The sequence below is a fragment of the Triturus cristatus genome, chromosome 5_1, assembly GCF_964204655.1.
Source record: "Triturus cristatus chromosome 5_1, aTriCri1.1, whole genome shotgun sequence".
Taxonomy (NCBI): Eukaryota; Metazoa; Chordata; class Amphibia; order Caudata; family Salamandridae; genus Triturus; species Triturus cristatus.
Genome location: NC_140587.1, coordinates 165,491,456 through 165,515,980, shown reverse-complemented (window position 1 = coordinate 165,515,980; position 24,525 = coordinate 165,491,456). Strand labels below are relative to the sequence as shown.

Sequence of the window (24,525 nt, the reverse complement as noted above, 5' to 3'; positions counted from 1 at the left end):
ACCTCCACAGACAACTCATTTTCCAACATGGAACACCTGTTGTTCAAGCTCCATGTCACAGCCAACTTTGCCATAAGCAGCGACTCTCATCTACAGACTTCGGCACCAACTTCGCAGACACCATCACAGAACTGGCCGTCACCACACAACTTCAATGCTAGCAATTACTTTCTACTCGGAGACCTGAACTTCCACCTGGAAGATCACCTTAACCCTAACTCAAAAGCACTCATTGAAGACCTTGGAAGCCTGGACCTCACCTAACGAATAAAGGGCTATCCACATTGCCAGACACCTCCAGGACCCCTTTATTCACCACCTTCAAAAACATCTGAGTCAACGAGTCTAAACTAGTCTCCTGGGCAGACTTCCCCTTGTAAAGGTCAGCATCCCCCTCTTGGTTTAACGCATATGCACCACTGCCAGAACAGCTGGTCGAAACTGGAATAGCATCACTGCCAAGGACTACAACAGTACTCTCAACACCCACAAACAGAGCAACAGGCTCCTCAAAGCCATCAAGAATTGTACAATTTGATCACCTTCTGCACCGGCTCCCTAGCCCCCTCAAATACAGCAATACAACAAGATCTAGACCCCAGACCAGTTGGTACACAGAGAAAGTCATACTGATGCAACTGCGAATAACAGGAGCTCAAATGGAGAATGATCTAGACAGACAATACAGACAGAAGCATGTTCAAATCCTCCCCGAGACGCTACCACCAAATCAGGTGGGCCACTACAAGCGCCGCTCTGGCAGACTGCATCAATAGAAACAAAGAAATCTGTGCTAACCTGAAGGACTTTACCTTACCAGCAGCCGCCTCCAACTCAAATCACTACTCTCTCAGGACCTCTGCAACCTCTCTCAATTGTTTAGCAACAAAATCACTGCCATATACAGCACCTTCAACATGCAACCGGACCCGACAGACCTTGCCAAATGCATACCGATCTTATCCAAAGAACCTATGCTAACCACAAGGCCCGTCATCATCACACAAGAAATTGCCACCACCATGAAGTCCATCCCCTCAGGGGCTCCATCGGGCCCGTCCTCCCACCACGCCTACTCCAGGGGAGTGCAACCCATCAGCGCCATGCTCACATCCATTCTAAATGCCTCCACTTCTTCCGCAACACTCTCAGATGTGGAAAAATGCAACTGCCCTCCCATTGCTGAAGAAACCCTCCGCTGACCCTACAACGCTCGCCAACTACAGATCATTCTCGGTCAAACAGACTCTTCACTGAATACCTCAAAGACCACCAACTCCACAACACCACTCAGTCTGGGTTTCAGGCCAAACCACAGCACAAAAACTACCCTCATTGCTGCCATGGATGACATCCGAATGACTCTGAATGGAGGAGACTCAGCGATCCTCATCCTCCAGGACTGCTCCTCAGCGTTTGACATGGTCTCCCACCTATCTTCATCCACCACCTACACGACATTGGAATCTAAAGTTATGCACTCAGATGGATTTGATCCATTATGACTGGAAGGACCCAGTCAGTCAGCTTGGAACCATACACCTCGTACACTTTTGACCTCATCTGTGGAGTTCCGCAATGATCCTCTCTGAGCACGACCCTCTTATATGCATACATGATCCCCCTCGTCAGCATCATCTACTCTCACATCAACATCCTCTCCTATGCCAAACACACACAACTCATTCTCTCCCTCAAAGACAAAACGTCCAGTACCCAGATCAAGTTCAATGCCTGCATAATAGGAACCGTGTACATGATGAAGATCAACTGTCTGAAGCTGGGAACTGACATGACCACAATTGTGATTTTCAGGAACAGCACTTCACTGTGGGACTTTACCTGGTGGCCAACAGAGCTAGGACCGACACACACCCACACCAATAAACTTGGGATTGTCATCAACAGCAAACTCGACATGACCGCCCAAGTCAACACTGTCACTGCCTCACGCTCCCATACCCTGAAGATGCTGATGAAGATTTTCAAATGGATCCCAATCAGCACCCAGAAAACCATCATGCAGACACTCTTCACAAGAAAGCTGGACTTCGGAAACAACCTTTGTGCTCGGACCAACAAAAAAAAAAAAAAAAAAAAAAAAAAAATCACCAGAAGGCTGCAGACTATTCAGAACATGGCGGCCAGAATCACTCTCAACACTACACCTGAAGAGGCACCACTGGCTCCCCCTACACCAACAAGCACAAATCAAACTCTTAACCCACAGTTTCAAGGAACTACATAACAATGGTCCAGCATACCCCAAAAATTGTATCTGCTTTCACAAACCTTCCAGACATCCCTGCTCATCCAGGCTCGGCTCCTACTTGCACACATTCCACTCTTACAGAAAACAAGATCCAGCAGTTGAGTCGTCTCCTACATCGCTCCTAGAGCGTGGAACGACCTGCTGCTACACATAAGAGTGTTGTGTCTTGATTGTTCCCTCTCTGTGTCTTTATTCTCTTCTTCCCTACTGCTCAGCTATGATGAGTGTTGGAACGTGTGGTGATGTCACGGAATGCTTGGGTGCCTGCTGATGCGTGGATTGTCAGTTGATGAATGCAGGCTGAGCAGCAGGGAGGCTGCTACTGGTGGGGCCATTTACTATCTTACGTACTATCTCATCTACCTTCTACTTTACTTGGAACTGGATTAATAAACTACATTCTTGGAACCTTCTACCTGGCTACATTTGAACTTCATTTATCTACGACATTTTGGCGACGTTTTGGATTACGAACCTGCATGTGTTGGAATACAATTTACTTCTGAAACTACTGTGGAGACCTGGATCTTGCTACAAAGGAAACTGATGAACTGTCCTACTGGAAACTGCTTAAGAAATATCTGTTAAAGAAGCTTGAAACCTGAAGGTAAAGAAAGCTCTTATTGCCCCACCAGTGTCCTTCTCCACCTGGAAGGCCTGCTCAGGGCGTTTTACCTTCTTGTCACATTCTGCTGTAAACATCATTTGTGCGCTAACCTTTATGCTTTGGAGACTGACTGCCTTTTTATTGTACATGGAGCGTTTTGGGGCAAGCATTTACAATCAACTTAAAGTGAGATCTGAAAGTAGACTGTAGCGGATATATTACACTTGGCTGGGCAATTACTGAAGATGGCCGTTACCCTATGTGGCATTTGAATTGCCTGCGCACCGTCAAGCCTTTACCATCGCGTTAGGAGCTGCACTCAAACAAATACTCCGTGATTCTAGACTAGACTGGCTCGGACTGGTTTTGGTGTGGCACAGAGAGGTTCTACTCGTTTTTGGCGAGTTCCTCTTTTACTGTGTTTTATGATCGTTGTTTGCCGTTACCTTAACTGGCATTTGAATCTGCCACAGTCTGCGTGAACAGAGCGCGCACACATCACCTCATTCTGAACACACTCACCGGTAGTCCGTTGGGCTGCGCACGGGGCTCTGCGACTACCTATTGTTTCAGCGCGAGCCTCTCTTCAACTCGTGAGATCCCTTCTGACGATTTTGGTGGCACGCAGCTTGCTCGCTGCTGTGGGACGCTATGCTGCTTTGTGGTGCCGTGAGCCAGCTGGCTCAGCGTCACGAAAGTGTGGTCATCTTGCATGCCTGTGGTTGCCTGTCGGACTGCAAGATGTGGAGAGCTGCGGTGGCTGCAGGCAACGCGACGATCACATCACCATGACGATGGACAATTGTTTTCTGTATGTGGACTTTAGTGGATATGTGGACATTAGTGGTAATATTGTTCCACGTATTCTTCCACATGGAGTTCGGGTGAGGCATTGCTCATCAGTTTTATTTCACACTGTATACCGGTCTTGGACCTTGGAACTGAGTAATGTTTTTTTTGGATGCCGGCATTTCACATTCTCTCCGGTCACATGAAATGTAACATGAAGTCTTCTCTACCTTTGAAGGTCATGTTGGGGTCACAATGTCATGTTGCTTGCCTTCAGGTGTGTGCTTAAGTTGTATTCTTTTGCTCTTTCTAGACCACTCACCTTATTTTTCTTGGAGCATGTTGCTGTTGAAGCTTTTGCCCTGTGTGGTTTTTTTTCAGGTTTTATTTCAAGTGTTGTTACTTATGCCACGTGTTATTTCGTGCAGTGCTCAGTTGGCTATCCTGCACACCTTATTCTTCTATGTGTGGTTCAGTCCATGTTGTGCTGAGTTTTACTGAATTTATTTTTGATTTCTAGCCTACTTCTGTTTTACTGCATGTGAGTGCTAAATTTTATAAGGGTCTGCTTATTAATGTTTGCTTGATATCAGGGTTTACTGCTTATGTCCCTGTGCTGCGCGAAGGGTTGTGTACTCAAGTATCTTGCCTGAGACACATTGTCCTGTCAGGTGCACTGTTAAGTGTATATGTAAATGAGTTTATTCCGAAGTGTATGCGTTCTGAGACTTTTCGTCTAATCAGGTTTACAGCGCATCTTACGCGCTATAGGGTGGCCTTCCCTAGAATTGTATTGTGGTTTGCCTGAGACACTTTCGTCTTATCTGGTTTACAGTGTTGTTTTGTTGCGCTTTTGGGTTGTTTGCTTTAGTATCTACGGTGTACTGTGTGCATTGCTGGTGACGTGAAGACGTCAGGTGTTCAAGAGTGTTACGTATGTTGCATGTCACGCGTACAATTTTGTGTGTATTACTTCCTTCCCTTCTCTTGTGAGGAAAGGGGACAGTTGGGTGTGATTTCAATATCATTTGTTTGGTGTTTTATTGCTGTTTCATAATTTATTCGCTTATGATTTTAGCAATGTAGTGCCATTTCTTTTCATATTTTATTGCAGTTATTACTCCTTCCGTGATTTCATGTTTCTTTATCACTTATTGTCCTTATCACTTCAGCAAGATTTATTATTTGAAGTGTGTAGTAACTTGTTTTGGTTCTCTGGTTATGATTGTATTATCAACATGTATTTGTATTGCCATGTCCTCTTTAAGATGCTAAAGTACTGCTTAGATACAGTGGAATGTGTGGAGCATTCTTGAGTTGGGAGTCTGTTGCGGCTGGCTGCTTTCAGGCTGGCTCCTCATCCATGTAACCAATAAAATAACTTACTCAAGACAACTACAGCATCCTGGTCCATTACTACATTTTACTGGCGACGAGCTTGGTTACATGGACAACCCTGCGTGCATCATTTGAAATAGATTCTTCTATCAACATTAATCAACATTCAAGTGTGCTTAATCCTACCCATCATCTCTACAGAATCTACAATCTTGGAAGAAATAACTCCCTGAACTTTTAGACGCATCTCAACAATTCTGCCTGCTTGATATTCAACTTGCTCAAGACTCTTATTCTTCTAGACACGGTAGCGCGATTTCAGCGCAAAGTTCTTCTTTACAAAGACTTTTAATGCTGCCTCATCACTTGGGAGCACTGGCTACTATAACGTTAATTTCGTATAGAAGAATTTACTGTTTATTACCTCAATTTGCCCTGCGCGTAAAAGCATCTTTTAAATATTGAATAACGCCCCGCACGCTCACTTGAACAGTCTTGCGGTTGCCATTCAGCGCTGTCCGGAGCCGTTCTTTGTCTTCACAAAGAACGTTGAGTGCGCATACTCCAGCGCCCGTCATCACGTTCAGCGTTGTTCACGAAGTGTCTCCTGTCTGAGCATGCATTAGCTCTGTCATCACGCCTTCAATGTTGCCTAGCAACATTCACGAAGTGTCTTCGGCTGCAGGTTTCAAGAGTGCTTTTTGCTGATGCACACAGCTATTAGCGCGTTCATCGCCTACCAACGACACGCCTCCTATTTTCACAGCGCGTCTTCTCTTCTCAGATAGACTATCGTTCTTCCGTAAACAGTTACGCGGATGCACACAGCTTATTGTGTGTCTCAACTTGTTTAATCTACGCTGATATACACAGCATAAGGTTTAAAATTGACTTGTGTATCTCACGATCTTCATTATTCACGTTGATACACAGCCAGAAGACCATTGAACACAAATGAGCACAAACTGTATTATGCTGATGAGTATAATCTCAATCAACAAAACCACAAGGTGTTCCCATTTTTTTCAATACTCAGTTTTAAGTCAAATTATGCAATATTATTGAATCCAGCGCAGTTTAAAAAAAAAAAATCATTTAACCTGCATTGTTATTGCTATATTCTCTGTTTACATTTAATGCTAACCCGTCTTTTTAAATAAACTTTCGCCATAATCGTTTCCTTTTTACATTTTGTTTTCTATCCAAAATGTGTACCTTACAATCTGTAAATCCTCCTCCAGCTTTTCTTGATACGCCAGGTGAGCCAACAATTAGATGGGAAGTCTGGCACGATGCCTTTGAAACCTATCTGGGTGCTATAGGGGCATCCAGATTTAATGCTGATAGGAAGAAATACCTTCTTTCTGCATTCCTTGGATTTGAGGGAAGATCAGTTTTTAAACATCTACCAGATTTGCCTCAAGATGATCCAGCTCTCAATGACGTATATCAAAAAAGTGTTCAAAAACTGAAACTTTGTTTCGATAAACAACCAAGCCTTATGGTTCTCAGGCACAAATTTTTCAAAAGGAAGCAATCAGAATCTGAGGACATTGATTCATATATCTCTCTTCTATGTAGGTTAGCTGCTGACTGTAGGTTCAAGAACTTCACGGACCAACTTATCAGGGATCAGTTTGTATGTCACTGTAAGGACAAAAATATCAGACAAAAGTTACTAACTATGGGTGACCAATATTTGGATGAAACCATAAATTTAGCCAAAAGCATTGAAATTTCGATGGTATCATTAAAGGAACTAGAAGAAAAGGTTGTAGAACCCCTCAATGCTATCAATCTAAATTCTAACAATTCATCTACGAAGCCATCGAAATCTTCCAAAAGTAATACTAACAATGCAGGAAAATCGACTAAGCACAATGGGACAATTAAAACAGATTATGTGTCATGTATGAGATGTGGGTATTCTCTTCACCCAAAAGGTTCACGTTGTCCTGCATCAAATGTTACCTGCAACTATTGCAAGAAAATAGGTCATTTTGCAAATGTTTGTTTGAAATTGAAAAATCAGAAGAAATTCAAGAAACCCACAGTATGCATGATCGATTCAGAGCCTTCTTCAGATTCTGAAGTTGTTTCTGTTGTCTCTGATTTCAACAGTTGTGAAATTATTGAAGGTGATCCTTAAAATGTTATTACCGTTTCTTCCTGACCGTTCACCGGTATGGTATGAAGGATGGAAAATTGATCTTTTGGGTTTCTTTGAAGAAGAAATGTCCTTCAAAAAGGTAGAAGGATAAGGGGAAAGATTTATGTTGCTGTTAAAGGGCTCAACATCTTAGGCTGGTTCCATCAAGGACTTTTTGGAATGATCCTTAAACCGGGAACGTAAGAACAAGTTCTTGTTGTTGGGTGCCCTGACGAAGTACAGATCCTGAAGGATAAATTTCCAACTGTTTTCAGCCCTACATTAGGGAAAATTAAGGGTTTCAAACACAGAATTATAGTGAAAGAGGGGTCTTCACCTGTGAAGCACAAACTCAGGGGAGTACCCTAGTGTTAGAGAAGATCTAGAAAAAGAGCTATTGCAACTATGTGAGAAGGGAGTCATCGAGCCAATAGAGTCCTCTCTTTGGCTTTCGCCTTTGGTCGTCGCCAGGAAGAGGTGTGGTCAACTCAGAGTGTGTGTTGATTTGAGATCCCTAAATAAAGAGATCTGGGTTGACTCACACCCTCTTCCAAAGATCAATGATTTGTTTGCGTCGACCAAAGGTGCAAACTATTTCACCAAACTTGATCTGGCGAGTGTGTATCACCAGGTCGAGTTACATCCTGAGTCACGTCATCTAACGGCGTTCGTCTCTCCTCTAGGCACATTTCAATATCGACGCATGCCCTTCGGTTTAGCTTCCGCTGTGTCGGTATTCCAACAAGTCATGAGCAACATTCTCAGAGGAGTGGATGGAGTGTTGGTTTTCCAAGACAACGTGCTCATTTTTGCTAAGGATTCCTCCTCCCATGAACTCATATTAAACAAAGTTTTAGGTTTGTTTCAAGAGCATGGTATTGTTCTTTTGCACAGAGGTTGAATATTTAGGTCATATCCTTAACCAAGATGGTGTCAAACCAAGACCTGTGCTTCTTGAAGCTATTTCCAATGCTGCTGTTCCCACTGATAAAACAGGAATTAAATCATTGTTGGGGCTTTGTGAGTATTATTCGAGGTTTATTCCTCATTATGCCACGATTGTATGCCCCATCAGCAATCTTCTCGGAAAGGGGATCAAGTTTGTATGGAGCGACAAATGTGAGTTAGCTTTCCAAGAAGTCAAAAAAAATTTAGGGAAGGGATCTGTTCTTAAGCCTTTTGACCCAAGCCTGCCATGTTGTTTCCACAGTTGATGCAAGTCAAGTAGGTTTAGGTGCTACTTTGACGCAAATTGAAGGTGGGGTTGAAAGAACTATTGGGTTCGCGTCCAGAGTGCTAAGATCTCCAGAATTGCAATACTCAGTCATTGAAAGGGAATTACTAGCTTGTGCATGGGCCATTAAGAAGTTCAGATCTTATGTGTGGGGATAACGTTTTTTACTTCAGACAGATCATAAGCCCCTAGTCAATATTTTGGGAGGTAGTCTCACTAAATTTTGCACTCCCAGAATAATGAGAATGGTTACCAAATTGCTCCAATATCAATTCGACATCAAACATATTGCAGGAGGGAAAAATAGGAGAGCGGATTTTCTTTCTCGCTTTCTTAGTGCAGATCCCCATGATGATGATGATATTACCTTTTCTGAACTGATTGATGAAGATTGCGAAGACTGCCTTGAGGGAATGTTTTGCAAATTATTGTGTTCTCCAGGACGTATGTAAGTTTATAAGGAGTGGATGGCCTAGAGAAAAGGTTCTTTCCCCTGCTCTCCAACCTTTTGCTAAAGTTGAAGATGATATTTCCCTCGAAGATGGAATTTTGTTGCGGAATGACAAAATTATCCCGCCACACTTGTTGAGAAAAGGTATTCTTATTAGGGCTCATGAAGGTCATTTTGGAGCTTCTTTCACTAAGTGTCGCATTCGCGACACATTTTGGTGGCCTGGTATGGATTCTGAAATTGAAGAATTTGTAATGGATTGTTGTATATGCAGATCTTCAGATAAGACCCTTAAGACATTTGTTCCCCCTCTTATTCCTGTCAAGTGTCCTGACCGCCCTTGGTCAAAAATTGGTGTAGATGTCATGGGACCATACTTGACTCTCAGTGGAAATTCTAGGTTTATCTTAGTTTCAGTGGAATAAGCCGACACCAAGTCTATTGTTTCTTTTTTTAAGTGATGTCTGGGCAAGAGAAGGTTTCCCTGAAATTCTCGTTTTTGACAATGGGAAACAGTTTGTCAGCAAGGAGTTTGAATTGTTCTTATCCACCTCTGGTGTAAAACATATTAAGAGTTCTCTTTACCATCCTCAAGGAAATGGTATTGTGGAGAGGATGAATCGGGTTATTGGGGACTGTGTGAAATAGACCAAAGCTAACAATCAAGATGTTGTCAAATCTCTTATCAACATGATTTGGTTTTATAGAACCACCCCACATTCATCCACCAAAGTGTCTCCTTTTGAGTTAATGAGGGGAAGGAAACCAAATACCTCCTTCCGTCTAGAGTGGATGTCCAAGTGGATTAATAGTGAGTCAGATGCTGGTAAATTAATGTCCCATGTAAAAGAGAAGGTCACTCTTAAGCAAGCTAAACAGAAAGATAATTTTGACTCAAAAAAAGGATCAAAGATTTCTTTTTTGAAGGTTGGTGACACTGTTAAAATTAAGAAGTCAATGCACATTAACAAAGGTGAAAGTAAATATGGTCCACCTGTGTAGTGAATGAGCCACTTTTGTGGTCTGACACCCTATGATGACCCTCAACCACCACCATTTTGCACTGACTTAAGTGTGTTATGTTACCTTAGACTTAATGTAGGATGGGTTTGCATATGCCTGCTTTTCTTCTGTCTTTTAGTGGAATAGCCTTTCCAAGAATAGAAGGTATGAGATGTTGAGGTGCAGTGTTGTGGGTGGTGGTGCACACATGTGCTCAATGTTGTATACTGAGGGATTAAGTGTATAATGTTATTTGGGTTAGGTGAATTATGACTTTGACCTATTGGCTTTGACGTGGTCTAATGTCATTCTGATTATTGACTTTACCTTGCTTTATGGCAGTGCTGACTTTTGCCTTTGACATGTCAATTTCATCTTGCTTTGGGCCTTTCTGTGTGCATGGCTTAACTAACTCCATTTTCATGCTGAAGCCATTTTCTGTGCCTGCACTAAGAAGAGGGCATATTCTGCTCTTTTTCCTGTTTTTCACACTTTACTGACTAGAGAGAACTGGTTCTTATCAGTGGAATGTACATGGTCTGACTCGTAGCCATAGCAAGGGCCTGATCAACCGTTGCTGTGGCCTTGGAGCAGGCTGGTACGGGCTCTCATGAGATCGAGGGGGCGAGGCTTGCTAGAAGCTTCGCTGTATTTGAATTTGTATTAAAAAGGGGAGCCTACACTGGCCTGGTGGAAGTTCACGCCATGGAGCAGACGTGCTGTCACGGAAGAGTAGAGCCTGGTGTCACCTCTGAGCTTCACCCGGTTCAAGCAATGGACTCCCCTTGAGCGAAGTGGGGTGAAATGATGGAGCAGTAGGGGAGATGTCTCTGCTACTAACTGTCTCTTGATTCTTTACTGATTCTCTCCTTTCCTTCTTATTTTCCGATTCTTATATCCATACATATATATATATATATATTTCTACATATATATTTGCTTTGATGGTGTATTTCAATCGGTTATTTGATATGTGAGAGTCTGCCATGATCATTATATATTCGGCCTGCCCGTGATTGAAGTATTGTGTTAATAAATTTATATATTCCATATGTTTAAATTAGTCTTTTCCTTGAAGCAGGAGGTGTGGACTCTTCTTGGCCAAGTATTCTGTTGTAGAAGGATGGGTGAATTCCCTTCTAGCAGGGAACTGTGTTATAGGAAGTTGTTCTACTCCTGGCAAGTGATGCGCAAATTACCTTGGTATATTGTTTTCTTGCCTTGACTTTGGGGGAGTGTTGAAAGTTTGCCCACTTTAGGAAGTGCTGTGTATATGTTATATTCCATAAGTTTGGAACGGATATTCTCTCCCTGGGAAAGTGGTGGTACATACCTTGGTCCAGGGGAGATCTAAATTTGGCATTACAACCTGTTAAGCTGATCAAGAGTATCGGAAATGCTGTTCAAATTGAAGGCGGATGTTGGTGGAACTTGAGCAAAGTAGCTAAATTTCAATGTTCTACCGGAGTCTTGTCTTCCAATTCTGATAGCAAAACACATACTAGAGAAAAAAATTTCACTAGCAATATTAGGAGATCTTCCCGGATTATCACCAAACCAACGAGATTGAGGGAATGAATTTTAATTGCGTGCTTTGTTTTTTTTTGTTTGTTTATTTATTTTCTCTATCTCTTCTTCCTCTTTTTGTTGTTAGAAGAAGGGAAGGTAAATGTAGTAACTTGTTTTGGTTCTCTGGTTATGATTGTATTATCAACATGTATTTGTATTGCCATGTCCTCTTTAAAATGCTAAAGTACTGCTTAGATACAGTGGAATGTGCGGAGCATTCTTGAGTTGGGAGTCTGTTGGGGCTGGCTGCTTTCAGGCTGGCTCCTCATCCATGTAACCAATAAAATAACTTACTCAAGACAACTACAGCATCCTGGTCCATTACTACAAAGTGTTAATGCATTTAATGACTTTTGCATCCTTTCATATTTGCTGTAGATGCGGTTTATAGAATTCTTATCACATGCCCTTGCTCTTTGCTTTTGTTATGTTGTGTCTTGATTGTTCCCTCTCTGTGTCTTTATTCTCTTCTTCCCTACTGCTCAGCCAGGATGAGTGTTGAAACGTGTGGTGATGTCACAGAATGCTTGGGTGCCTGCTGATGCGTGGATTGTCAGTTGATGAATGCAGGCTGAGCAGCAGGGAGGCTGCTACTGGTGGGGCCATTTACTATCTTACTTACCATCTCATCTACCTTCTACTTTACTTGGAACTGGATTAATAAACTACATTCTTGGAAGCTACTACCTGGCTACATTTGAACGTCATTTACCTACGACAAAGAGCTTCCTTCTGACTTCTTGAATTCGACAAGACGCTGAAAACCTGGCTTTACAAGTAGTCCCACTAGGACCTTCGTTTGGATAGATTCAGCGCCAGGATACCCATGTGATGATCGTGCACTCTATCAATATGTATAACATAACAGAAAGAAGTAAATAACCACACTACTATTTAATCAGGCTACCTAAATATATGCCTTATCTTCATGGCGCCGAGCACACAAAGTCTAAAGCTAACCCAATTTGCCTATTCACGTTTGTCGATACACCACATCAAAATTCTGGAGTTAGTCATTTAGCAGATCCTGGCAGTGTTACTGGATACCTCACCCCCTTCAGCCAACCCAGCCCTCCAATACCTGTTACCCAGGGTTTGATTGGAAAGGCATGCAGGAGGGCCCTGGCTGATGGGCCTATATTTGAGGCACTAGCCTCCCTGAGAGATCGCACTAATATCATACAACCTGAGGCTGCTGAAGCATTTGAAACGTGTATTTTCACTCTACAGCGGACCAATTGTCAAGCATAAACCGCTAATAAACCACCCTAGAGTGGCACAGCTTGATGTGTACAGTTGCAAGATATGCAATATATGAAAGTTTGATTGCAGCCGAAGTGCACATCTAATGGATTTATAGAAAATGGCCTGGACCAAGCAAACTCTGAGATCTCCAAGATTTCTTTGTTTTGTTAATCTGCACAACGTCATTCATTGAGGTGAGCCCTCCTGCAACTGTTCTGTTGCCACTGCAAGGGAAGCCAGTGTCTTAGTTAGAGGCAGCGAGATAGTTCCAGATCATAGCAATTGATGTTTTCACGAATGAACACAATAAATAATGACTATATCGTACATGCGTTCCCCTCAGAGAGCAAAGGAACACCCTACACATTTGCCATTCACTTGGTTTTTACAGGAGCAACTGCCCTAACAAACTCTTTGGTTACAGCAGTATGCATTTGTTTTTATACACTAAATGTAATTATAGCTATATCTTCTCATATCCACAACATCTTTCTCAACTGAATGGGCGAGTTAGTAGTGGTTATAACTGCCAATGGAACATTTTATAAAAAGGTAAATTCCAGCTAATACATAGATTCAGCGAGCCTCGTATCCTGCAATTCTAGAGCAACAAAACCCTTAAGCTTCTGCTAATGGCATTGTTGAAGTAGTTTAATGTGTAGCCTGCCACCATATGCTGCAGAGAGTTTATAGTATGTAACATTATTACCATAAACTTAACCGTCCGGAGGTGCCCCGATAACAGGTATAACAACTCAGTGGTACAGTTGCACACTTCCTCCCTCGTTACCTGGCGAATAAACTGAAAATGTCTGGAGGCTCGAGACCTTCTCGGAATGCGGAAAAGTTTCTGCTTGAGCCCCCCTCCTTCAAAAGGGAAAGATCAATGGCTCATGTAATGCGGTGCAAATCTGGAACTTGCTTTCACCATTGCTCCGTGCCACCACCTCTATCCGGATCTTCAAAGCTGACCTCAAATCTCTTCTCTTCCAAAGACAGTCAGAACTAATGCCTTCATTCTCAGACTCCTCTAGGAAGTCCGTTCATCATTGTAAATTTGTAATATTTTCTTGTACATTCCTCACCCTTCCTTGCTTGCTGTGTTTGATATTGTGTTATTGCCTTCTATGGTTTTACCCTACCTCTTCTGTATATTTTTGTAACGTTCTATTTTGTAACATTTCTCTCATATGACGTAACTGGTTCTATTGTACAGCGCTCCGACACCTTCCGGTAAAGTCCGCGCTATATACAAATGCATTAAATAAAATAAATATTTATATTACTGACAAGATAGGGATGAACAATTGTGCTAGCCCAGCACCATAAGGATCTGAATTTGGAACATTAACACCAATTCTCTCACGGTCAGATTATCGTGATCTGCACTGCTCTCCCTCAGTAAGCACACCTTCTTGCTTCTTTCAGTCCCACCTGCCTCCTTGCTCTGTTAGGCAAGCAAACACCAATTGGTTCATTTGCTGGTTCATGCTACAGTGCACGGAGATCACTGTGTCACCTCTTCAGTACACGTCCGGCGCTTAGCATCCTGTGGCATCTACAAATACGTTGTGGTGGCAGTAGCACTACACATAATTCTCCTGTATTAGAAGCTGAATATATTTTCCCCATTAGGTATATTGAAACAGAGGCAGTTTTAGGCGGAGCCTACAAAAAAACAAACAATTGCCATATTGGCTTTTAAAAAAAATCGTGATCCGCCCGCCTGAATCGGCTCTATTGGCATGTGCGGCAAAGGACAGTCTGTAACGCAAGGGGTGAATCGTTCCATAGCCTTGTGGATTGGTGCCAGTCTCCAAGCTACCATTACTAAAGTTGTTTCCTGACTGACGGCATGCTCCAATGCATCAACTGTTTATACTATTAACCACACCTCCTTCCCCTCGCGTCTGTCCCCAAGTTCTCTGCAGTGAGGAGGGGGTCTCCCTCTATGATACCGCAGGGGTCCGCTTACCCCACTCCGCGCCGGCCACAGCACCGCTGCAAAGCAAGGCTGCTCCGGCAGCCACAGAGGTTTCTGCACAACAGCTGCAGTCCGAACTTGCCGCGGAAGGCAAAGTCCTAGGCGCACATAGGCCAAATGTGGATTGTGGAAATAGAAAAGGGGTCCGGAGGCAGGTCCTACGTAGAAACATGGCCAAACAAAGCGGCCATCTTAGAGTGCCAATGCTAAAGCTTGGTCAAACTGTGTGGCACTTCCAAACACCATTATTCGTGTAATAGCTTTACATAAGACAATATTGCTAACTCTGAGCTTCTCACTCACAGTTTGAATCGCGATGAGTCCTGAATGACGTCCATATAATTGTTTCTCTTTTGACCGCTCGTGAAAACCTTGTCATTCAATAGTGTATCTGCAACACAACTGTCAAGTTTTGAGTTTGACTATGTTGACATTTCCATGGTTTTGGTGTGCTTAGATGCAGGTGCGTGTAATGTTGGGCACTAGGCCCGCATGCTGTGTGGAATGACAGACACGTAGTTAGGGGTAGTGGGAATTGGCCACGAGCACGTGCGCTCGGCCCTTTTATTGACTGCGTCACCTGACCCAGTGACATCGGTGGTGGGTGGGTGTACAGTGTATGACATAGGACTAGTGCTGGAGCAGAGTTTTCTATTGAAAATTTATTGAGATTTAAGCTCCAGTTTTGTTTATGTCATGATTAAAATTACTGATAATTAATCACTAATTACTAACTTAGTTAAAGTCTTGATTAATCAACATTACTAATGAAAGGATTACACGCGGGAATGCGTTTATGTTGCTATATTAACACGTGAATTAAGATTGGTGAGCGAATTAATTAAATATGTGTGGCTAAAGTGCTATTTGTAATGTGATTGCGCTTTAAAATAACGTGCTTCTAATGCTTCTTTGTGTTGCAGATGGCTAGATAATTACATACACATAAGGGTGTTAGTGGGGATTAACACTGTATAATCATTACGATGTAGTAACGTTGTTTGTGTTTCTTTTGATTAAGATGGTCCGTTTTGGCCTAAACCAAGATGGCCGCTATTTGCAGCCTGCACTCGAGTGATTGAAATGTGACGAGAGGCCTCGCTGAACATGGTTGGAAGTCACCTGACCGCAGCCTCTGTCTGAATTAAAAGTTTCCGTGAGGACAGCAGCTCCAGGCTTGCTGCCAATTGCCCTTGGAGAAGAATAAAGCCACAATGAACTTTGATAAACTTGCGGTGGCTTCACTATGGTTCCAAGGAAAAGCATTCATGAATGTATCGTTTTCCTAGCTTGAGTTTCCTTCTTCCGTGTTTTTATTTTTGTGATTTTTCTGAGCGGAGGTTTTCTAAATGTTGCCAGTCAACATCCTTTCCTGCTCGCTCTGCTCAGCGGCTCAACGGACGTTTAGAGTTTGTTTGTTACTTTTTATGTGTTACTTTCCCTATAAATATTACTAGACTAGAGAGGGTCTGTACTTCTATTCCCCGTGATTATGGCCATTTCTTCCTGAACCTATGCTCGAGAGAGGATCGATGCTGATTGAGAGGACGGCGACTCGGGAGACTTTACTGAGAGACCTGTCCTGACCCATTAGCTAGAATAGGTAACTATGAGAATAATGATTTGCTATTGATTGACTTCCATTTGAACTAATTTAGATAAACAACCATTTGTTTGAATTCTAGTGTCGGGTGGTTATTTCTTTGTCATTTATTGAGTTTCAAATGTATTTCCTATGTTTTAAATCATGACTCAAGACAGTTTCTCTAGGTTGCATTGACCTCGCTTTAGATGCAGATTGGTTTAGGTTTTTTCCCCTCTCGAACCTTCAGTGTGGATAGAGTAATAGTCATGAATGTTAGTGTGATGGGCCCTAGCGTATGATGAGTGTATGTGCGTGTGACTGTGGAATTACTCTGTCCGTGGAAGTAGGGAGAATTTATAGGCTCCGATCTGCAGCAGTTTCCTGGTAGCAGAGGATGGTTAGATTACTGTCTTGATCTGATAGATTGCTTGTACATAGGCTTTTAGATTTATTGATTTTGATTAATGTTGATACATGTACTAATACTATATGTTGAAGTCGTCGTATTGAGTTTTATGTAGTGTGTACGGCTTCTGGAACGTAGGGAGCTGGTGACGGTTCCGTAGTAGGGCAGAGGGAAGTGTGTGCTGCTCTCGGGAAAGACGGGATTGTTGGAATTACCTGTACGTATGCAGGAAAAACGTGTGACAATTGAAGTTGCGCGTCACATTGTCTGGGTTCGGAATCAGTGACATCGTCGTGTGTTACTATTAGGGACATATTTTCGGTATAAAAGGAGTGTGTATGGTAGCGAAGGTTATCTGTGAAACTCTGGTCTTAAGTCCCAGGGATCCGTAAGGTTTGCCGTTAAAGCTTACTGCTGGAGAAGTAATAGGTATTCTCTGAGCTTGTCTGAAGGACTGGGCAGAGGTAAGCGCTGCTTGGTTAATACGTGTTATAATTCTGTAGTGGAACAGACTGTTCGCTGTTCTCGGGAAAAGCAGGATTCTGTGTGGATATGCTACATTTTCTGGTATGAAAGTGCGTGAATGTATGAGCATTTAGTTGATTGTGAGACTCTTTGGAGCATTCCTGGAGTAAGCAGTTAATGGATGCATGATAGAAGGGCAGAGTAGAGGGATGTGCTACTGTGTCAACGAAAGTAATAATTCCGTAGTGGAGCAGAGGTAAGCGCTGTTCTGGAGAAAAGCGGGATTCTTGTGAGAAAGACTTTTCTTTACTATTCTGTGGTTAGCGAAGCAGACAATGGAGATGTTTATATGTTGTAACTAATAGATTTTTGTAAAATCTGAAACGAAGTCTACTGAGCTTTGTAAAGGAGGGGTAGACGAGTGACCGGAGGCAGAGTAGAAGCTGCAGTCAGCGACTACTGACGTCATATAGACCGCGCTGTGATTGGACAGTGGATTAGAACAGTGCTCGCGCTAGGATTGGTGCGTTGGTGTGAGCCGCGCAGGGATTGGAAGGTGTACAGGGTGACGTAGACGTACCAGGATTGGTGCGTTAGTGTGAGTCGCGCTGTTATTGGACAAAAGATCGTACAGTTGCGGAAAGGACTAGAGAGTTGTGGTAAACGCTAAAATGTATTACCAAACGGAGGAAAAGAAGAAAAAATCCTTGTTCGGTAAAATTAAGAGGTGGTTCGACAAGGATAAGAACATAATAACTAGAGAAGGTGAATTGCTACCTCCGACAAGAACTACTGCATCCTTCATGGTTGCGAAATATGGGTATCATACCTGTATATGGTTAGACAATTGGGCTAAGTACACTAAAGCAGATGGTGTTTTAGCATTCCCGGAACATGGTTCATTTAATTTGGCCGTGTTGAGAAATTTACGGGACAAGATGATGTGTCTAGAGCCTAGACCAAGGCCGACACAGTTTGAGGCGTTGGTGGAATGGGAAGATGAGGTGCATGAGCGAGAAAAGCAGAGGAGTGGAAGCAATTATAGGTATATTTTTGGGAGGAAATATGATCGTGAAACTCATCATGATCGAATGAGGAGATGGCGAGATGCTAGTATGTCAGAGGGATTATATCCTATGAGAACTGTCGAAGAAGCGGAAGGGAGGAAGGGTACGGAAAAGGTGCCTGATACAGAAGTGAGAAGGTATGGGGCTAATGATTATGAGGATGAGGTCTTGGATGACATGATCTATAAGAGACCACCTCCATATAGACCAGAACCAGAAGACAGTACGCCAGTTGCTACTCCAATAAGAGATACTTTACGAATTGTTAAAACTGAGATTGTGACACCTTATCTGAAAAGTGGTAGCTCTTTCACGGAAAGGGAGAGAGAGAGAGAGCGAGAGAGAGAGAATCAGATCAGTGATGTGAAAACAAGAGAATTAGCCAGAACGACATCTGAGCTGACAGAGAAAATTAGAGAGCTGACGAAAAATCTGGAAGCTGTTACAGTGCCTGTAACTATAGGTCCGGTTGTGCCTATTTTTGATAAACAAAGAATGGGTGAAAATGGTTTGACAGTTCCCTATGTAGGACATGGTTTGGTTGGTTCTTGCACTTTGGAGGAATCTAGAATGAGGATGGGAGAAAATAATTTGAGACAGCTAAGACATGACACATGTAGTGGAGGATCAGATGTACAGCCTAATTCAGGATTGAATACTGGTTGTTTAGGAGGATCGATTTTGGAACCACAGAGGATGGCAGAGCAAGTGAGTGCAGTGAAAAAGTCTACTGAAATAACAGCTAAAGATTTGAATGATTGGTTGAAAGTTCTTCAAAAGAAGGATAAAGATTCACAGGCAATTGATGTGGCCAGGTTGCGCATAGAATTGGAGGAGCTTATTGCAGGAACAATTCCTACAGAAATATTGAAAAACCATCATGATGGAGAGTTGTTATTTATGTGTAAGAGTATCACCTGGAGGGCTAGGAGTACACATGACAGATTAAAGAGTATAGCGAGTGAACAAGGAGTTGACATGGATAAGGTAAAAGCTTTGCAGAAGCCTTACAGGGTGGATTTCACCGACAAGGGCATTGAAAATTTAAATGGTGTTGGTAGAACAGGGCAGATTAAGGAAATGATTGCCTTATTGCGAAAATGGGGTGATGTGGACAAGTGGAAGGATAGATGGTACAAGAAAAGGGAAGATTCAGTGGACAGGACTTACTCAGCATTTCCCATGAGAGAAAAGGAAAAAACAGTGGATGCCTATCCTATGAGAGAGATTCCTGGAGGAGGATATGTACATGTCCCATGGACTAGACAGGATATTTTGTCATTTACGAATGATTTTCCTCGACTGAGAGAAAAGCCCGTCGAGTGGTATAGGCAGGTAGACAGGTTTGTGAAATTGTCAAAAGTGCTGTGGATTGACCTGAATAGTCTATTTGATATAATTGTTCCAGCAGACTTGTGGGCAGAGTGTAAAATAGTTGTAGATTGGCCTGCTAAAGAGTACCCAAGAGATCCGAAAACAGGAGCACCAGATCCAGAGGTGATGAAGAAATATGACCAGGTTATTGTGTTCCTGAAAAATAAAGTACCCCCGAAAGAGACAGATTGGGTTAAGATAGATCGAACACATCAGGAAGCAAAAGAATCAGTTCATGCTTTTTATGAAAGGCTGATACTGGCTTTCAAACAGTTTAGTGGAGATGAACACCTGGGTGATAAAGATTTGAGTCATTTTGTATACAGGTTTGTATATGGCCTGAGGCCTGAGATCAGTGAAAGAATACGTGAGCACACAGTTGATTGGCAGAGTAAAAAGATTGATGAAATCTTGAGACATGCAAAATATTTGAGTGATGAGATTGAGGCGAAACAGAGAAAGCTAAAGGAGAAAGCAATGTGGGCACAGGTGAAAGTTGCTGAAAGACAAGAAGCACAGCTGGTGGAACAAGCGAATAATCCAGGAAATAGGCCCAGATATGGCACAGGAAAAGGAAAGGGGAACTTAGAAGAGGCTAAAAAGAAGTTCCCATGTCACAACTGTGGACAATTGGGGCATTGGAGATCCGAGTGTACCAATCCACCATTAGTGAGTAATGAGAATAAATCCTTGAATCAACAGGTGCAGAACGAGGGGTGTAATCATCAGCAACAACAGCAGAAGGTTGTCAGACAGCAGAGTCAAGAGCCCAAACCGCCCTTGCCGCAGAATAGAGGATCCCAAAAGTATAACCAGGACTCAGGATTCTACAATGATGAGCAGGTAAACAAACTGAGACGTACTAACCCGGTACAGCAGTACTGGTTAAAGAATGAGGGGAGTGAGTCTGAAGGGGACTATTGACGGTGCCGAAGAGAGGAGGAAGAGTGCATACTTGGTGCAACTCTAGAAATTGACCAGGCAGGACCATTTGTAGATGGGAAAATAAATGGGGAAAGTGTTACTTTTTTGGTAGACACAGGAGCAACGAGATCAACTGTCAGGTCAGCAGATATAAGAAATCTTCCTCTCTCGGACGAAGCAATCCAAGTGGTTGGTGTAGCTAATACACAGATTAAGACTCATCTTACTGAACCAGTAAGGGTAAGAATAGGGAAATTTTCAGTCATGCACAGATTTGTAGTCTGTGACACCAGTCCAGTGAGCTTGTTAGGTAGGGACCTATTATGTAAGATGAACTGCACAATTTTCTGTACTCCAGATGGAATAGCTTTTGAGACACCATTTGAGGATGTTTTGTACAGGATGACTTTAGATAATAGAGAAAGTGATATTGTTGGTACATATGCTGTGTTTAATCCAGATGATTTGCCTCAAGAGTTGAGACACACAGTGAAAACAGCAGTTTGGGATTTTACTGGAGAAGATGTGGGATTAATGAATAATGTAGATCCAGTAAAGATTTCAGTGAAAGAGGGAATCGTTTATCCTAATATCCCACAGTACAGATTGACACCAGAGATAATTGAGGGAATAACCCCTATAATTGACAAGATGATTCAACAGGGTGTTTTGAGAGAGTTACTGAGTAGCCCGTGTAATTCACCGATAATGGGGCTAAAGAAACCTAATGGTAAGTTCAGGATTGTACAAGATTTGAGAAAAGTTAACAAAATTGTGGTGGCATGTTGTCCCATTGTGCCAAATCCATCAGTGATTTTGTATCAGATTCCTCATGATGCTGAGTGGTACACGGTAATTGATTTGTGTCATGCTTTCTTTTCAATTCCATTGCATCATGACAGCCAGCCGATTTTTGCATTTCGGTTTGGACAGCGTATTTTAGCATGGTGTCGTATCCCACAGGGGTATACAGAGAGTCCTTCGATATTCAATCAGTTGTTGAAGAAATCATTAGATAGTTTGATCATGCCCGAAAGCTCAGTGCTAGTGCAATACATCGATGACCTACTCGTGGCATCGAAAACACGTGAAGCTTGTGAAGTAGATACCATAGCTTTACTGAATCATCTGGCAGATGGAGGGTTAAAGGTATCTCCAGCCAAATTGCAATTTTGCAAGAAAGAGGTGCATTATCTTGGACACAATATTGAAAAGGGTCTGAGAAAGGTGACCGATGACAGGATCAAAATTATCAGAGGAATGAGAGCCCCAATGACCCAGAGAGAAGTGAGAATGTTTCTGGGGATGGTGGGTTATTGTCGTCAGTGGATAAGTAATTTCTCACTGATAGCAAAGCCATTGATTAAATTGACTAAAAGTGAGGTGAGAGATCCATTGGAACTGAATGCAGAACAAATGGCAGCATTTGAGGAGCTAAAGAGCAGAATGTGTGAAGCCCCTGCTTTGGGAATGCCAGACTATGACTATGAGAAAGAGTTTGAGTTGTACTGTAGTGAGAGAAATGGATGTGCACTTTCAGTGTTAATCCAGAAACATGGACAGCTGAGGAGGCCCATTGCGTACTTCTCATCAACACTTGACCCAGTAGCTGTGGGTTTGCCAGGTTGCCTGAAAGCAGTAGCTGCTACATGCAGAAGCTTGGAACAGAGTGAGGGTATAATAATGGGATATCCTGTAAGGGTATTCGTACCTCATGATGTGGCAATTCTTTTGACCAGAAGCAGGACTCAATATATGTCACATAGTCGGCTGACTAAATATGAGAAAATCATTCTGGGAGCATCAAATGTGACTCTTGAGAGATGTGTGAATGTGAATCCAGCGACACTGTTGCCAGATGCTGAAAATGTGAATGTGGGAGATGATGTTGATCATGATTGTCTGGATGTGCTTGATTACTGTACGAAACCGAGACCAGACATAAGAGATTTGCCATTACCTGAGAGTGATCATGTGCTGTTTGTGGATGGATCATGTCTAAGGACTGATGATGGTGTGCTGAGTGCAGCATATGCGGTATGCAAGGTTTCAGAGGTTATGGAAGCTTCATCTTTGAAAGGAGTAAGGTCTGCTCAAGTGGCTGAATTGGTGGCATTGACGAAAGCTTGCAAGATTGGGAAGAATCTGAGAGTGACTGTGATGACTGATAGTCAGTATGGATTTGGAGTGGTTCATGATTTTGGCCAACTTTGGCTGCAGAGAGGTTTCTTGACGTCGAGTGGAACTCCAATAAAGAATGCTGAAGTGATTGGGAAATTGCTTGAGGCGATACAGCTGCCTAAAGAACTAGCAGTTGTAAAATGTGCTGCTCATGGACAAGGAGATGATTTTGTTACCCTTGGTAATCGCTTCGCAAATGACATAGCACAGTCTTGTGCAAAGAACAATAATTCGATTAACAGGGGACGAGAGAGGGAAATGTCTTTTTGTTCTGTGATGTTTACTAATGTCCTAGAAACGTGGGATGAAGTGAAACAGTTGCAGGATGAAGCAGGAGATGAGGAAATGAGAGATTGGATCAAGGCAGGTTGTGCCCCAAGAGAGACAGATCATGTTTGGATCTATAGAGATGGAAGACCAGTCATGCCTAACTCGATGTTGTCAACAATGGCAAGAATGTATCATGGCCAGGGACATCTGGGGAGGGACGCTATGATTAGGTCCTTTAAACAAACCTGGTACAATGCAAAGTTCAGGCTGATTGCAGAGAGCATCTGTCAAAGATGTTTGATACTGGAAAGAAGACCGTGGTGAGTTTAGGGACAATAGGCAGAGAGGGAGGTCCTTTTACCAGAATGCAAATAGATTTCATTGAAATGCCCCAAGTGAACAGATTGAGGTATGTTCTAGTGGTAGTCTGTTTGTTCTCGAGATGGGTGGAGGCCTATCCGACTAGGAGAAATGATGGGATAACAGTGGCAAAGTTACTGTTAAGAGAGTTGATTCCTAGGTACGGGTTCCCAGTGACCATTGAATCAGATAGAGGTGGACACTTCTACAATGAGCTCATGGGTTTAATTTGTGAAGCATTGAGAATACAGCAGAAGCTACATTGTGCATACAGACCAGAGGCTTCTGGTGTTGTTGAACAGATGAACGGCACAATCAAAAACAGGATTGGTAAGATGTGTTTAGCCACTGGAATGAAATGGCCTGATGTCTTGCCTCTAGTGCTAATGACTATTAGGTCTACTCCAGATAGAACCACAGGTTTGAGTCCACATGAAATTTTGATGGGACGTGCGATGCGACATGCTTTCGTACCTGTCAACAAGCTGATGACTATAACTGATGACATGATTTTGGATTACTGTAAAGGCCTGGCTGACGCAGTTCATTCTGTGTTTCACCAGGTTGGAGAAGACGCAACTACACTTGAAAAGAAGCAAGCCCATGATCTGAGTCCAGGGGACTGGGTGAGAATAAAAGTGCACAGAAGAAGAAATTGCTTGGTTCCAAGGTGGGGAAGGCCAAGACAAGTTATTTTGACCACGACAACTGCAGTAAAGTGTGCTGGTGTGAAAAACTGGGTTCATGCAAGTCATACTCTGAGAGTTCCGAATCCAAAGGATGGGACTGGTAAGGAGTATTTTGAAGAGTCAGATTCCAGTGATGATCCAGACACTGAACCAGTGAGAAGAGAAAAGAATCCTGAAAGGGGAGAAGGAGAAAGCGAGTCAGGTGATTCTTTTTTCTTACCGAGAGAGACTTCAAGAGAAACATTGAGAGTCTCAGAAAAGAGATCGGATTCTGTAAGAGTGCCTGAAGTTCCGACAACGAGTGGTGAAGGAAGAGGAGAAAGGAGCAATTCCGCAGAGACTACACCTGAGTCAGATGGGGAGATTGAAAATCCACCTGAGATGACTTCTGAAGAAGTAGGGTCAGAAGAAGATAGAGAGGGACAGATTGCGGAAGACCCCCGAGGAGGTGTAGGGAATATTCCTGATAAGCTAGGTGAAGGGACAAGTAGACAGCAAGAAGATTGCGTGTCGGAGACCCGAGGAGGGACAGAAATAGGGAAATCTCAAACGGTGGAAAAGAGG

General features: G+C 42.8%; 1 protein-coding gene across 5 annotated transcripts in view; it reads right to left on the bottom strand.

The window, feature by feature from the left end:
- LOC146830533 (HAUS augmin-like complex subunit 4) overlaps nt 1-14,766 on the bottom strand; it is a 168,646-nt gene extending 153,880 nt beyond the window's left edge. For 2 of the 5 annotated variants that reach the window (XM_085604736.1, XM_085604741.1), the window contains exon 1: nt 14,632-14,763. The gene's annotated coding sequence lies outside the window, so the exon portion shown is untranslated. Of the gene's footprint in view, nt 1-14,550; nt 14,590-14,631 lie in introns of those variants that run through there. The other 3 variants (XM_085604738.1, XM_085604739.1, XM_085604737.1) reach the window with 3 other exon arrangements.
- Nucleotides 14,767-24,525: the final 9,759 nt, after the last annotated feature.